This window comes from Microtus oregoni, unplaced genomic scaffold, assembly GCF_018167655.1.
Source record: "Microtus oregoni isolate MIOR12 unplaced genomic scaffold, Mior012 000101F_ref0000407, whole genome shotgun sequence".
In the NCBI taxonomy this organism is placed as follows: Eukaryota; Metazoa; Chordata; class Mammalia; order Rodentia; family Cricetidae; genus Microtus; species Microtus oregoni.
This window is the reverse complement of record NW_024544715.1, coordinates 1,445,569-1,463,130: the sequence shown is the minus strand read 5'-3', so window position 1 is coordinate 1,463,130 and position 17,562 is coordinate 1,445,569.

Sequence of the window (17,562 nt, the reverse complement as noted above, 5' to 3'; positions counted from 1 at the left end):
GGATTAACTCAGTACTATCTTTATCTTTCCTCTGCTTTGTTTGCTTGTATTTGTTAAAATATGCTTTCTAAACTTATAATCAAAGGTCTTTTATTAGTTGTTGGTAAGTTCATTTATTAAGATAACTTTAACGGAGTGCCATTTGACTTCTATTTACAAATCCATGTTCTTTTTCTCATACCTTCTCTCTGTTTTTCCTTATAACTTTTAACTCTTTGTTAATTTCTATGACATGCCTGAAATCTGTTCATGTTTGGGTTCATTATTGTGTCCAGATCTGGGAAAATCCTGCCCCCGGCTTGCTGTGAGCTGATTTCTATGCAGGCAGTTTACATGTGATTTCAAACCACTGGCTACCTCTCAGCTTCATTGGGCGCCTCTCTGCAGCCCCCACCACAAGTTAGGTTTGAGGCTGCCTGTTATACATGTCTCTTCTTGCTTTGGGACAGGAGTCAGTTGCATATATCAAACTGTACCAGTGTGGTGCTCTGCTTTCATGAAGTTTTTCTGTGTATGCAGGCATGCACAGTGTGTATGTGTAATATGTTTTCACATGTGAGTGTGTGTAAGTGCACCTAAGTATATACTGTAGAGACATGGACATGTGTTTGCAGGCTAGAAGTCCATCTTGTATATATTCCTCAATCTTCTCATCTGTTCTTTTTTCACACAGGGTGTCTCACTGAAGCAGAATCTTGTCAGTTTGGATAGATGGGCTGGCAAGCAAACACCAAGGACCTTCCTGCTCCCCCTCATCTGTGGGATCCCAGATATATCATAGGAAATGGCAGTCACTGGGGATCTGAATGCAGGTCCTTATGCTTCATATCAAGGACTTTACCAACTGGGCCATCTCTGCAGCCCACGATTCAAGTTTCTTTTAGGTGACTTTTTTTCTGGTGCCTTGTGGTTTGCTGGTTCATGCCATGTGACTGCTTCTCTGAGGGGACAGTAGCAAGTTTTTCTCTTGACTCCTTTACTACATTGCTGTTGATTTGTTACTGCTGCATGGAAGGGGCCTGTGGCCTGAGTTTCTTTATGTGTAATGTAATAAAGAGTGTTATCAGTGTCAGCTGCTTATCTTTATTTTAAAATATATTTATATATTTTCGTGTGTACTCATGTAATTGTCCATGCACTGTGTATCTATGAGAGCTTTTGGAGATCAGAAGAGGGTTCAGGTTCTCTGCTACTGACCTTACAGAAGGTTGTGCGTTGTTGGGCCCTAACATCTTCCTTGAGGGAGGAGGTGAAGAGGCTCAGTGTGCTGTGCGCCACCATGAGTGATGGAGGTGAGGGAGGGTATGGTGTCCACTGTACGAATGCTACAGATGTTTATTGGTCACCATCACTGTGTGGGGTGGAGGTGAGAGAGGGTATGGTGTCAACTATACTGATGCTACAGGTGTTTATTGGTCACCATCACCATGTGGGGTGGAGGTGAGAGAGGGTATGGTGTCAACTGTACTGATGTTACAGGTGTTTATGGGTCACCATCACCATGTGGGGTGGAGGAGAGAGAGGGTATGGTGCCCACTGTACCTATGTTACAGGTGTTTATGGGTCACCTTCACCATGTGGGGTGGAGGTGAGAGAGGGTATGGTGTCAACTGTACTGATGTTACAGGTGTTTATGGGTCACCATCACCATGTGGGGTGGAGGTGAGAGAGGGTATGGTGCCCACTGTACCTTTGTTACAGGTGTTTATGGGTCACCTTCACCATGTGGGGGGAGGTGAGAGATGGTATGGTGCCCACTGTACTGATGTTACAGGTATTTATGGGTCACCATCACCATGTGGGGTGGAGGTGAGAAGAGAGCATGGGGTCTCTGGTACTGACATTACAGATGGTTGTGGGCCACCATGAGAGTTATGAGAATGGATTCAGGCTTTTGTCAACAGCACTTGCTGAGATATCTTCCCATCACATTTATTCCTTTTAATGTCTGTGCTTTTCTGACACATGAAAGTTTCCTGTTGCTATTTTTGTGGTGAGCTGAAGCCTTCTTTGTAAATTGTGCATCAGGAGTGGAGGATGCCATGCTTTCTCGTCTCCCTGGTTCTCAGAGTGATTAGTAATCCATGCTCACTCCCTATTTTTGTTCTCTAAATTCTTGACATGAGGGACAGTCTACATGTACAGTGATGTGGAGGAAAAATAGTGAGTGAGTACACCATGGAGTTGGTCCTCTCAGCTACAGTGCTTTCTGAGCCAGTTTTCATGGCATTCCACAGTGGAGGCTGTTGCTCTCTTTGGGATGAATGGCACAGCTGTGGTCTTGGGAAATAGTTTCTTTCCTCCCCTTTTCTGCATGGATATGTCCATGAGAGAAATGTAAGCACTTCTAAATATTTCTTTTATAAGCTTTCAATGTGAAAAAAATGAGAAAATAAATGACTTTAATAAAATCAAAGTAATAGAAAAAATTTGAAAAGCCAATATTCTTCCTACATCCCTATTAAATACAAAATCAATACTCCTTCCTGACAAGAATGGAGTCCTGGAAGATTATAGATGTCAAACACTATCCAGATAGCACAATAAGTCTGCTAAAGCTATGGGCCACACACTGGGACATCTGCAGAAATCACAGGAGTTGTGTGACACCTGACTCTCAATTCCAAGTTCCCACTGTACTAATTCATTGTGATGTTTTCCCATGTGAGCATAAAAACAGATTCAAAATAAACAGCTATAGGAACAATGTATTAGCTTCTGGAGTACACAGAAGTTAGAACCTTTAACTTATTATCAGACCTTCACAATAGTTATTTAATACATTTTTGATAGGATTTCTGCCTAAAGCATCCTCCTCTACCCATGATGGGCATCTGGAGAGTTAATTTCAGAAGATATCAGGATAGTGTCCACTTAGGTATAAATCAAATGATGAAAGGTATCTTAAATTATATTTAAAGCTCTCTGGTAGTTACAATCTTCTAAGTTTAATAATTAAAACTGATCTTAATAAATTTAATTTTCAGCAGTGCCCCAGTTAGTGTGCTGGGCTCAGTTCAGCTCTGGGGACTCAGCACCTGATACTCTGCTCTTACAGTCTAACAGGGGACACTCCTTTCCCTTTTAGGTATTATAGGCTCAGTACATCCAACTGATCCCCTTTCCAGGCAAAAAGTCTGCACAGATATTTCCATCATCTCCTGAAAAAATGTCAGACTCTTTAACCTGCATGTCAAGACTTATGACCACGAAAGGCTGAAGTTTGTGATTCTAGAGTTCATATGACTTCATTCATTCTTTCATTCAAACACTTACTTAATGAGATTTTCATTTTGTTTTAGTGTTTAAGTGAGATTCACTTAAAGTATGTGAAAGTTACTGTCTTGGAAAAGCAGCAAGGGCTTTGCAAACTCATCCTGTGTGAGAGGTGAGCTGAGTCATTTGCTGATCCTCGAGCATTCTTTCTGCCACCCCTGTTTTGCTGAATGTCATTAGTACAGTGGCTACACGTTCCCACCACTCTTCACACCTTTGCCTTGTTTTGTGTTGTCAGAAATCAGAATTCCCAGGGTTGCTGGTACTCTTTCATAGGCTTGACGGGAGATGTAGACTATTGAGCATTGCCAAACCCAGGGTCCTATGGGAAAATCATGTATCTGGTAGTCAGTACCTTCTTCCATGCTCTACTTTCTGCTTTCTAGCCCCTGCTAAATAGTCTGGCTTCTGAATTGCATTTACTCTATCTCTTCCCTGTCCTTCTAACCCTAGCGTTGGCCATGCCTTCCTTTGCTATCTAGTCTTGTGAATGCTTTTGTACTCTTAGGCTCCTCAACCCTCCCAATGCAGTGGAGAGTAGCTTTCTTTTTCAGACTGGATCTTGTTCTGAAACAGCCTTTTCTCTTTTAGTCCTCCATCATTGAAATGTATCTGAATTTCATGCTCCCTTCAGGGTCCAAGTCCAGTCCAACTTATAAATTATTTCCCAGGCTCCTTCCCTAACTGTAGCTTCCCACCCCGAACTGTAAAACTGAAAATGATCTTGGCTTAACCTTAGAAATTCCCTGATGTTTTGCTTATAATTATCTTGTGACACTTGAAACATTCAACCTACTTGGCAAATACTCAATGGCATTCACACCCCCGAGCACAGCAACACACTGTAGAGTGAGTCATGGTATTTGGAGTGCGACATTTTTCCCTGGAAATGCTTCATGCAAAACACATGCTCAATGAAGATATTCTTGCATTGCATAAAATATGGAGCCAGAGAGTAGATACCATTATGGTTCTAATTTTAAATTCATCATTACTTCTGTAGAAGTTATTGAAATATCTGAATTATTCTAACTATAATATTTTATTTAGTCTTCATATTTACATGTATTTTATTTCAATCGCAATCACATTTACCTTCCACTCATCCAACTCCTTCCAGATCTGTAATTCCTGTACTCCTCTAAACTTCATGTCCTCTTTTATTTTTTAAATGCCCATTAGGTTTGATAAGTGCTGCCAGTATACACATGGGTGTGAGGTATCCTCTGGAACATGGTTAACCTTCCAGGACCACACTAACTGTCCTAAAGAAAGCTGATTGTCCCTTCTCTATGGACCATCAACTGACAGCTCTTCATCTAAGGAAGGAGCTTAAATGGTCCTTCCCCATTCAGTTTGCATTATTCTTATAAGCACAACACTAAGGAATGAATTTATAAGACAAATGAACTGCAGTGTGTGTGTGTGTGTGTGTGTGTGTGTGTGTGTGTGTGTGTGACAGGACTGTCAGAAGAGATCTAAATAATGAGCAAACACTAATATAATAACCAAAGCCCCAGAGGCTCATATTTTCATAACTCTAAGATTCTATTAGTTATAGACATTCTCACAATGAATTAGTGTAAATAGTCTCTCCATTTGTCCTTGCTACAGTACACACACATCAATACATGACATATTTTATTATTGTTTCCCCTTCCACACATGTGCAGTTATTCTACTCCTACTTAGCAGTATGTAAATTTGTGGCTGTCAAGATGAATGTAGACTCTATAGCTATTTCTATACAGCCCTGTATGAAGATTGTTCTTTGATTGACCTACAGCTGGGCTTTTGAGAGAAACTGATTGTTTGCAACTAGAGCTCTTAAACTAATAGCAATTGTGAAGATTTTGTTCAGGGGATAAAAGAAACCTTTCCATTGTGAATTTCTATGTGCCAAGCAAGCTTCTCTCCCTGTGACTGCCACTTCCCAGCAGGTACCAGTGAAATGCTGTAGGAAGCCAGGCTGTCTTACGTCAATGGCGCTTTCCTTCTGCCATCCTTGTGAGCGACTCCCTCACTTTGGGATCATGAGCAGCCACACTTGCCAACAACTTACTGATTTGCTCATTCAAGTAGTCTTATGAGAGACACAGATGGGAGACTTCAAACATTAAAAACTTCTTGGCAATGTTCACTGTGCAGCTCAGATAACTGACGTTGACAAGTGAGCATATAGCATGCCAGCAGTTGACAGGAAGGCTGAAGGCCCATGTGTGTGATGTATAGCATTAGCACACACACACACACACACACACACACACACACACACACACTCACAGACATATTATCCTGCTTGTCAAAAATTCAGCCTTAGTTGGACAAAACCAAAATAAATAAATAAATAAATAAATAAATAAATAAATAAATAAGATCGACCCAGGAGGTTGGGTTAGCTCTACTTAGCAGAGAAGACAGTATCCATCCTAACACATACAAAGGCTGCACCACTCCAACTCAAGCTTTGGCAGAAGGCTCTGCTCTACCCTGTGACCTTAAACGAAAGGGTAGAATTAGGAGGTAGACACTTTCTGTAGAGGTCCATTTCTTAATGTGTGTTTGTAACTCACAATATATAACAGCAGCATCTCCACCTAGGAGCCAAGAAGAAGTGAACTCCAGGCAGCGCTCCAAGATCTACGGAAAAGGAATCTGCCTTAGAAACATTTAACCAGTATTCTTGCCCACTGAGGACTGAGATGTTTTGGCCTAAGTCACCAGATGGCTTACTTTGGTATAGTACCTGTGTTTTCTCTCATTGACAATAAGAACTTTTTTCTCATTGATGAATATATACCTGGAAAAGAAGACAGAATTTGCGTTGATCTGTTTCACAATGTGAGAATTTCAACAAGGAAGTAGGTATACAAGGCCATAGCATGGTGCTTAAAGTGCTTGTTAGATCTGACTATGGATATCCAATCAGATTTTAGAACCAGTTGAGAAATTTTTCCAAACCTCAGAAGAATAGCACAGTATAAGAGTGATGTTGACATCAGAGTGACAGTTTAGCCTAATATGTGGATAATACCTGGGTGATAAGCAGGGTTAGTCCAGGGTTGGAATGACAAATTGATAACCCTAAGAGTGAAGAATCCATTGTGTAAAACAGTCTGACATGCCATGGAGGCAGCACAAGAGAATATGGAGTCGGGAATAGAAGCACAGACAGGAAGACTCCCATCATACCTGGGGGTAGGACGCACTCTGACTGAAGCTGCAAGGGCTGGGTAGGAATGAGAGTCAAGACAAACATTCTAGGTAACTGATGTTTTCCATCAACACTACTACTTCTGTGTCAGTAAGAAACCCTGCATCAAGGGAAGAAGGTGAGACTTCTAACGAAAGACATCCGTTGGCCTCCTGTGGCCTCAGTACATTGGTGCATAGGCTTATTCACTTGTACATACAGGTGTACAAACATGTTTACACCGTAGACAAATTATGCATTGAATAAATATATAATGTATAATTAGTATAAAATATATTGAATTCATATTTTATCCATTATATATGATATATCATATAGCTATCCACTGAAAGAATAGCCATTTATAGGCTCCAATATCTATGACAAGAATTGAGTGGGAGCAATAGAAATAATGCATTGAAGGGAATGTTTGCCTAGAATGTTATTCTTTTGTTCTATTTCTAAACTCTAGAAAGTACAAGTAACAGGTTGGTGGTAAAGAAAATGCAGTGCTTCTAAGTTGTTGTACCACAGCAGCCCCTTTAATTGGCATATATTGTGACTCTCAGTAGATGGATGTTTTCCTGATATGTTTTATTAGTTGAAACAAGCTGCACTGGCATCCTGATGTCAGTCACCTTCACTTTACAAACCTGTCCAACTGATAGCCAACATACTAACTTTCCACTGCTTAGGAAATCCAAATACCTCCCTCCTAGCTGAATAAGAAAGTCTTGCTCTCAATATGCACCATAGGAAGAAGGACAAAATAACCTGGCTGCCAGGTAGCCTTATCTAGAAATGTTCAATTCCTGCCAGGTTTGGTGTTCTTTTCCCAAAGAGTGTGATGTAATTTCCTTACTCAACCATAAGTAAAATACATGTGGGCATTTCAGTGCATCAGGAAACATGTGAAGTTAAATTATGTTATACCAGAAATGCTTTTTAAATTTGTTACAAACTTTAACTCTCCTATTCTCAAGCGAATTACCTACCATGACATACCTCTGGCAATACACACATGCTTGCAAGTACAAGGCTACTTTCATCTCTGTGATGGGTGGAATAATAATAGCCTCACAGGCTTACAGGCTTGCATACTTGGTTTCCAGGTAGTGGACCTGTTTGGGAAGGATTAGTATGTGTAGCCTTGACAGAGGAGGTGTGTCCCTGGGTGTGATCTTAGGGATTTCAAAAGACTCTTGCCATTTCCAGTCTCTTTTCCTATCCCCTTCTTTCTTCCTCTGTCTTGGGGCCATGGATCAAGATGGGGGCTCTTAGCTGCTACTCCAATATCATCCCTACCTCCTTGATCCCATACGACCCACCCTGAGTGTCAAACATTCTTCACTGAAATCATAAACTACAAATAAATTCATTTTTATAAGTTTCCTTGGTTATTGTATCTTATCATTTCAACAGAAAAGAAACCTAGCCAAGTTCATTCAGTAAGCATGCAAAAACACTTCTTCAATGCATAGTGTGTAGATAATAAAAGCTGCCTTTAAAAGTCAATATTAAAATATAGGACATATTTAGAAATTTTTGGTTTGATGCCTAAAAGAGTTTTGTGGATGCTAAAAGAAGCAAAATGTTAAGTTCTAGCTGATCAAACAATTTAACACAAATGTGAAGGTCATGCACTTTTGATTCAGGTTCTTCTAATAAAGATGTGAAATGTACAGAGATGAAACCTTAGGCACCCTGGAAGGCTGTCCTGCTGTGGTAGCAGAACTTAGCATGTTGTTAGCATTGCCAGCATGTCTGTGCCTCAGAGAATGCTGTATCCAGGTGATCAATTATGGAATGTGACATTTCACAGCATTCAAGAAGTACTACAGTAAAAGAGTTTGATTTTCTTATTTAGATGTACAATTTCAATATGCTGTATAAGATAGTTTAGTCTCTGATATGGGGCAGTTCCAAAAGTAATAGCAATAATTCAATTGTTTAATTTAAAAAATTAAAATGTGTGTGTGTGTGTGTGTGTGTGTGTGTGTGTGTGTGTGTGTGTGTATGTGTGTGTGTGTGATATTAATCTGGTTTGGTAAGCTTATCTTCTTCTTAGGTCCTGATGTTTCATTTTCCAGGACTGGAGAGAGGGTCAGTGGTCAATAGCACTTGGTGCTCTTCCAGAGGACCTTACTTCTGTTCTCAGCACCTGTGTTCAGAAGCTCACATTCACCTGCAACCCCAGCTCCTGCAGATCTGATGCCCTTTTCTAGTGTCTGTGATCTGTACATGTGTGGTGGGTGGGTGGATATGCATGCATACATACACAAACACATACACTCACTCACTCACTCACTCACTCACTCAATTTCTCCCTGTCTGTCTGTCTCTGTCTCTCTCTCTCCCTCACACACACACAAATAAAATCTTCAAAAGTCATTCCCCAAAGGGTAATTTGTAGTATGCTTACACACACCTAGGTTAGGTGTGGAATCACATGACAACCGAAAGCTAATCCTAAGGGGTTCAGAATGAAGAGCCATATTCCCCTGGCCCCCACTCATCCAGCAGTCCCTTGTTTATAGTCACGGTTTTTTTAAGTTGAACGTAAGTTGAGAACAGGCATCCTGTCCACAGTCCACTCAATGGATTCCTTGCACCCTTTTACATTGAAGTCTTAAAAGTTTAATTACATGCGGGACACAGATCCTTTGTGAAAATCTTAATCCTATGCATCTTTATTTCTGGACAATGGGATTTTTCAGAAAACAGTTCAGAGGTTGTACCATGTTTGTTCTGCACGATGAGATGGAGTATAGAGGCTCCATGCTCGGTGAGGGAAAGGAACTGAATGGAGGGACAGCCAATCGTTTAACCACACATTTTGTTCCCAAGAGAGGTGACCTGTCAAATAGACTTGAGTGGCTTTAATACACAACATAACTGCAAAAATTGATTAGGGAGTCTCACTCTACCGGAACAGGAAGTCTGTCTATGTTTTATGGCATGTTCTTATAAGGTGCATAAAACTCTGAATTTATAGCTTTGTGTGGTTCATTTAACCCACCCAGCTAGTTTATTGACTGTGTATGGAAAGGTTGAACTAATTTTTGTTACAGTCACTGGGACTTTGGTCATAACTTTTCCTTTCTCAATAGTTAGAATCAATCAATTTGTAGATAATATTGAAGTAATTATAATTTTAATTGGAATGTGGATGGAAATCAGAAAATCTAAAAGGGTTAAAATTATGGTTTGAAGAATTCTCAAATCTTTTCAGAATGCTTTCCATTAGCAACTGAATGAATAGTCTCCAATGTTCTTAAATTATATAAACATGTGACTTATAGTTGAATATTCACATATGAATTAAAATCCACACCTATGCAAATTTTAATAAAATTTTGATGAATAGAAAAATCTTAAAATAATTCTTCTCTACAATAAATAAAAGTTTTATGGATAGAAGCTTTCAGCATGGACTTTTTAAAAACTATGAGATATACTCCTTTGGGTAAAATGAATATGTGATACATTTTATTTTATTTTATTTTGTATTTTCAGTCTATACCTTAGAAATGTAATACTATGTGGAAATTTGTAATTTTCTCACATAAGTATGAATGTAGTGTACTTGTACATACAGACAGAAAAATATATAAGATAACACAAGGAATTTATTATTTCACCCACTATTGTTACATACAACAAGAATGATGTGCCGGGCAGTTGTGGTGCACACTTTTAATCCAAGCACTCAGGAGGCAAAGGCAGGCGGATCTCTGTGAGTTCAAGGCCAGCCTGGTCTACAAGAACTAGTTTTAGGACAGGCACCAAAGCTACAGAGAAACTGTGTCTTGAAAAAAACAAAAAAACAAACAAACAGAAAAAAAAGATGATATATAACATGTGATATCCAGTCACAAAGAGTCACTAGCAAAAGGTTTCAGGTCACTATTTTGAGCTCAGATTCATTTTGGGTATTGCCAAGAGCATCACCATTGCCATGAAATATGTCATATTGACAGGTGGTGACTGTGTTTTTTTTTTTTTTTGGTATTTTTGTGCCATAAAGTCTCTACACACATTGAATGAATGAATACTGACCTCAGCAAACTAATTAAAAGAAAGAGAAGCTGAAAACTAACATAATTCTATGAAAGGAAAATATTTACAACACACTCTTGTAAAAACCTGATCACTAAAATTTTATATTCCCAAAATGTGGAAAACCGACAAGAAACAAATTCTGAGCTACCAAATTGAACCAAGAAGCAATGGACAATGCAAACATACCCTTAATCAACCATGTGATAGAAGAAATAAGTAAGTCTTCAGAGCCCCATTTACTTCAACCCAAAAGAGGAAGGATCTATGGGTCAATGTAAAAGTAGCATGAAAACACAGCTAGCAGACTTAGTGAGAGCGATGTTAAATGGTTGGACCTACTTGAGCTCCTACGTGCTCAATCATTGTTTGCTTCAGCAGTCATTCTTATTGACAGGGCACTTCTTATTTGCCCCTCTCAAATTGAAAGTTATGAAGCACTTGTTATGTGGTATCAATGTTTAATATCAAGCGTAATTATTTTTCATACGTTGCTCAAGGTACATACATTCTGCTAGAGATACAAGTCCATGGAAACTTCAGATGAGGTGAAAATTTTACTGTTGTATTCCCATAGTGATGTCCAGAGGCTTTGATTGCCTCTGAGCATGTATTTTATAAGATATATCAAATGTTAGTTCTTCTCTATGTGTCATTGACACAGTCCTCAGAGAGAAACAGGCAAATCTTTCAAGTGACTAGTTTATATGAAGCAAACTCTACAAACATCAATGTGCCAAGTTACTCCTGGGTCACCTTATTCAAGATAGCACTCAGCCTCAGTTTGCACATCTCTTTCCTGTCTCATCCCCATGGGCTCTGCATTTGGATTGGGTGAGTATACACATTGCACGGTGCTCAACCGTATAGGTCATCTCCCTATGCACTACCCCTGTGCCTTTTCCTTCTCACCAGCTTCATCCTCCCTGGCCTGGGTCATAATCCATTTCTGGATGCACACCCTGTTGTCACAGCTTGAAAGTGCCTGGATGGCATGGGGAGTCAGTTTTCTTGTTTGTGTGTTCAATGTGTGTGTGTGTGTGTGTGTGTGAGAGAGAGAGAGAGAGAGAGAGAGAGAGAGAGAGAGAGAGAGAACAGGGGAGGGAGAGGGAGAGGGAGAGGGAGGGAAATTTCAAGGGATTGAAAACTTGTTAAGAAACTCCTTAACAGATTTATTTAGGAATAAATAGCTTCCACCAAATTGATTAGGCACTCCCTAAAAGAATTTCTTTTTAAATCTCAGAATGATAACAACTACTAATGGAATGATTCTTGTGTGTCTGGCACTTAATTATCACTGTTTGAATTTTAGATGTAGTAGAACATTTTCATGCTAGAAAGGGAACTGAGGGTTCAAATGATTAAGTAATCTCTCCAGTCATGTGATTATTAAGATCTGAAACCCCGTAATAGACTCTAAGATAGCTGTTCTTAATATTAAACTAAACCACAACCCACACACAACGTTTTAATAAATGTGATAGTTGCAAAAAACATAGCAGATTTAACTGTTTTACAGGCAGTAATTTCTTTAAAATCTTATTATTGGATAGAGGGTACGTGCTTTCCAAAATTCCTGACTTTTTCAATTTTATAGCAAGATTAAATAGAGACAAGGAATCTCATAAAACATGAACCATGCTTATCAGAATAACCTTATGAATAGATACACGGACTAGGAATTGAAGTATATTTTATACTGTCATAACTACTGATCTAGAAACAGGGTGGGGGTGTCTGTGCCTTTTAGTGTGTGATTATTATCAATCATTAACAAAACCACCCAGCAATTATTGGGATAGCTGAAAGGGAGCTTTCTCAGAGTGGCCTCTCTTCTCTTCCTCAGAACCTCCTCTAAAGATTTATGTTTATTGACAAGCAGACATGTCGGCGTGTGGCTGTGCAGAAAAAGAGGGGGAAATACTTGAGAAGCTATGAGGAAGCCTCTTCTGTCTTGTCATCTTTGCTGATAGTAGCTGTCACTTTCGATGCTCATCTGGCCCCAACATGTGCAGAAACACTAGCAAAGTCACCTTTCTAATTGAGCTCCTCTGCCCTTTTGTCGGGTTTCTGCCTCTGCGGCGGGTCTCCGGCGGCAGATGGAGCAAGTCAGTCAGTCATTTCTTTTTCTCCTAATATTTGCAGAGTGCTTCCTTCTCATCAGGGAAGTGTACCAGGCACATTTCACTTCAGCCTTCTTAGATTCTACTTTCAGAATGTACAGACATTTGAAGAGTGCAAAACTCTAACTCAAGGGGACCTATCTTCTTACCTTACCACCCTCAGGACCCAACTAAACAACCAGGCTTCACCCCAGTTGACATAGAAGGTTAAGCCATGAGTATCTGTAACTGCAGTATCTAACAATCGATAGCCAGATGCCAGTTGGTCTCACTAGATAATCAGAGGACCTAACAGCTTGCTTTTTCAAGGAAGCTAAATACACACAAGTCCAAAGTGAGTAACTGGGGAAGGATGTCTGTAGGGGAAGAGTAGGCTCTGAGATTCAGCTGGACCCAGCCCCAGCCCAAGTGTACCACATTAATGAGTAACCTCATGACCATTCCAGACATGACAGGAGAGATGTCAGAGACTCTTCACCTTGCCAATTCCTCCCACTCTGCCATTCTTCAAAGGACAAACTCTCATTTTCAGAAATTTATGTCGTTTAGATATCATGTTACCCTGCAATCTCCCACTCTGCACTAATGACAAGTTTCCATTATTTCAGCAAGGCATTGGGAGGAACCTGGGCAGAATATGGTGAATGTAGCTTTGGGATCCAGAGAATTCAGACGTTGTTATAGAGGAACTACATTCACCATTGTAAGTTGGAAATGGATTTCTACCTGGAAGAACCAGGAAATATTTTATACATTTATTTTATAATCCCCTAGATTTATACCATTTCTCTTCACAATCTCAGTTTCCTATTTTGCTGGCAAACTGAGTTACAAGCATCTGCCCTTTCTTTCCTTCTAGCTACAGTCCTCTGAAAAATACCAGGATAGTAGAGGAGTTCCCTTATGATGGTCAGGAGATATCTGTGCAAGCTGTTGAAAAATTTGATAGTGACTTTGATACCCAAAGGTTGGGGGCCACTCTCCAGAGAGGAACTGCAAGGCAGAGTTTCCCCACTGACACCCGGTGTAGTCCATCTATAGAAGGTCAGGGATAATGACTTGCTGGCTATGACAGGCTGCCCCTGAGGAGCGTTCCCCACTCTTGCAGAGGACAGCCACTCTGCTCACTATTTGCAATAAAGTTTAATGCTATTATCTGAGTTGAAAAAGAATAAATTAGCAGCTGGTTATTTTTATAATTTCTATTCTCATTATTGGCAACAATTAAATCAGAAGCTCATGTAATTCCTCTGTTTTCTGTCTTTTCTTACTTTTTGTTTCAACCAATAAGGTAGACAGGTGATGTGTTTCAAATATACTCAGGGCAATGACTACATTTTTATGTTAAGTCAGAATCAATATAAAGAAGCATACGTGGGATATATAAATTTAGGTGTAAAATGTATTTAAATGGGCCATTTTTACATTGAGAGAATTATAGCATCTTATGAAGCCGATTTCCCCTCTTTTGTCTGATGTTTCTCAAGGGACTTAGACAATACTTCGTGGGAGTGTTACAGTTAGAGCTTTGCCTGTCAATGTTGCACAGCTTAGAGTCACTTGAGAAGGGGCCTTAGTTTAGGGATTTGCCAGATCAGTGTGTCTATGAGAAATTGTCCTGATTGTTAATTAGCGTATGTGGACCCAGACCACTATGGGTGGTCCCATTCCCTAGGTCCTGTGCTACAAAAGAAAGGTAGCAAAGCAGGGATCTGCAAATTAGCCAGAAAGCAGCATTCCTCCATGATTTTCCTTTAAATTCCTTCTTAAGTTCCTCCCCTGACCTCCCTCAATAACAGGATCTGGAAGTGCAAGACACACAAATCATTTCCTTCCCCAAGTTGCTTCTTATTGAGATGTTTCACCCCAGCAACAGAAAGCAATCTAGAACATGTAAGCTCTTATTTGCTATAAAATGGAAGATGAACTGCAAACATTCTTTATGCCTCATCTTAAAATATAAGAAAGAGTTATCCTGTGGATTATGGCTCAGGGGACAAAGTTAATGGATACCTAAAAAAGAAAACAGAAAATTTAATCAAGGAAAACCTTTGCTTTTATTTAGTTTTGATTGATGTATATCTCAACAAGACGTTCTTTGATTTCAAGGGTGAAATAAATATTAACTTTAGAAAATTTATATATCCTAGTACAGCGACATGAAAATGCCTGTGACTGAATTCTCAGTTTCAGTTATAAAATTAAGTAGAGTTAGTGCTTTTTCTTACCTACAACTATTTTGGTTTTCTTCTTCTGTATCCACACAGGCTAGCATAGCATTGTTTCCCTCACAATTTGTCATGTATGGACTTCAGAAGCGTCCAGGTAAAGACATGGATTGAGGGAATTTCTTGTCTGTGTTTAAACCATGTGTACAGCTTGGGACTTTTTTCACTTGACTTTCATGATAGGCACACATGAGACAAGGAAGTTTAGATGGCTGATCAAGGTTTACACAGCTCCTGAGTGTCTAAGGAAGCATGTGTCTGTCTTTGTGAGTCCAAGGCCTCGGATACTCGGTGCACACAGTGCTGCTCTCTATCAACAAGTGCCGTAGTTGTCTTCTAGGTAAGTAACTGAGTGTGCGATTTACACAACCCCAAAACTCAATTCTTTTATTTCTCGTTTCTGTAGTCTCTCCACTATACTAACCTAAAGGGGTTCATTCACATTACAAAACAGTCTTTTCATGAGCATTCCTTTTAAAATGAGTTTTACAAAATGCCTATCAAGTCACAACATTAATAGATATATGAATTGGACCTGGCAGTACAAGTCTGAAATATCCCAGTTACTCCAGAGGCTAAGGAAATACGATCTCAAGTTTAAGGCCAGCCCTAGCTAAGGAATGAGTTCAGGGCTAGCCTGGGCTATTAAGACCCTGTTGCAAAACAAGCAGAGGGGACGTAGTTTAGTAGGTGAATGGACAAGCTCCAGATCCTATCTCGAGTTGGGAAGGGGTGGATTCTGATTTGGCTGGAGAGAGTGAATGTGCTTTCAATGGATGACCCTTGCCTAATTGGCAATATGAGTATATATAAACTGTGCAATGTAGCACAAATAATAAAAACCCAGAGACAGATCTTGGAGCTCAACCCGAAAACCAGGAAAGTAAAGCAGGCAAGCCATTAGAGAAGTCTTACCTCTACCAAAGCTGGGCAGTCGCAGACTAGGGAGACCAAACCTCTCTCTTCTTTCATTTTATCTTCTCTCTAGTGCTGGGATTAAAGGTGTAGGCCACCATCATCTGGATTTGTTTCTGTATTGATCTTGTGTAGCCCAAGGTTGCCTTGAACTCACAGAGTTTCATCAGCCTTTGTCTCCAAAATGCCTGACCTTTAGTGGCTTAGCTTTGCCCTTGGATTTCAAGCAAGATTTATGTAATAAAATATAAATAAAATGTTACTATAGTGTATCTCCTATTTACAATTAACGATCAAGAGCTATGCTGAAGGCAAACCAATGTGTGTCATGAATGCCATCATTCCTGTACTCAGGCTGATTCAATAATAAAATCAATGACTTAGGATGACCAGAGTTCAGCCACGGTTTCCAAATATGCCTATGCTTTGGGCAGTAATTTCAAAATGATAACATGGTAATAAAATCAATACAGTAGCCTCAAATATCTTTACTATAGTTCCATATTTTAAATAATTTCAGATAAGATGGGCAGGAAAAATCATAGCATTTGATCCAGGACCAGACCCTGGAGCTTTAGCGGAAACCAATATTCATTATCCCTCACTAAAGCAGTTCATACTATAGAGTTTAGGATCTCCTCTCGTTTGGATCAGGGAGTCTCTTATCGCCAAGCATTACCAGCCAGGTCCATCATGACTTCCTGTGTGTGAACTCCACTGGGCACTTTAATTCTTCTCTTTTAAAACTAAGTAGGTTTCAGGCTTGTCAGAAAAACTTGGGCCCCCAGTCACAAATAAACTCACTTTCTATGCTCTGATCTCATTGATTTATTAATGCAGAAATCTAAATCCCTCAAAAGACAACACATAATTGATTTTTGGGGCTCTCAAGTAATTAGAAAGTAGTAAACTCCAAATTATTATTAACTCCCGAGTACATCATAATGTAAAAATATCATCCATCCCCTAAGTTTATACTAAAAAAATAAACAAATAAACAGAATTTGGGGGAGTGTAGATGATAATTAATATGTTAAGAGTAAAGAGGATTTACATTGAAAATTAAAGAAAATCATCATTATTAACAAGTATAATTATTTTTGAATACCACCGAGCGAAGTTACTATTTATATAGAGTAAGAACGACAATGTGCCTATGATTTTGAGTACCAGTGCTTCATACACATGAGTGACAGTGGCCACCAAAGACATCGCTACTATAAGAGCCACTGAGCATTCTCAGTACCAGCACACATACTTTGACCTTCTGATGCATTACTGCAGACCACACTACATCTGAATATTTTTGAGTGAGATGCAAAAATATCCTTGATCTTTACATTAAATCAAAGTGGACCCAAATCCCAAGATCTTTTGTGAATACATACTGTATTTAAAAATCAGACCACGTATCTGGTCTTTTATAACTACCTAGTGATTAAATAAGAAATTACAGAATGCTCCATGGGGCAATCCAAGGAAACACTGTGACCTGACTTATGCATCAGCTCAATTCATTGAGGTCTTTCTCCCAAATACGTTGTGCCTGTGTATGTGTTGGGGCCATAGAGCAAGGACCCTCTTTCTCCAAATGATGCCCATGATGATACTGAACAAACATACTGCCACATTTTACAGGAGTAGAACACATAAATTTTAAAAGCTAAACAAACAATACAATCAGTATGTTAAAACTAGTACTGATATACAGATATCTTTGTCTAGGGTTAATCTAAATGAGAAGTTCTTATATCTTTAATATTGTTAA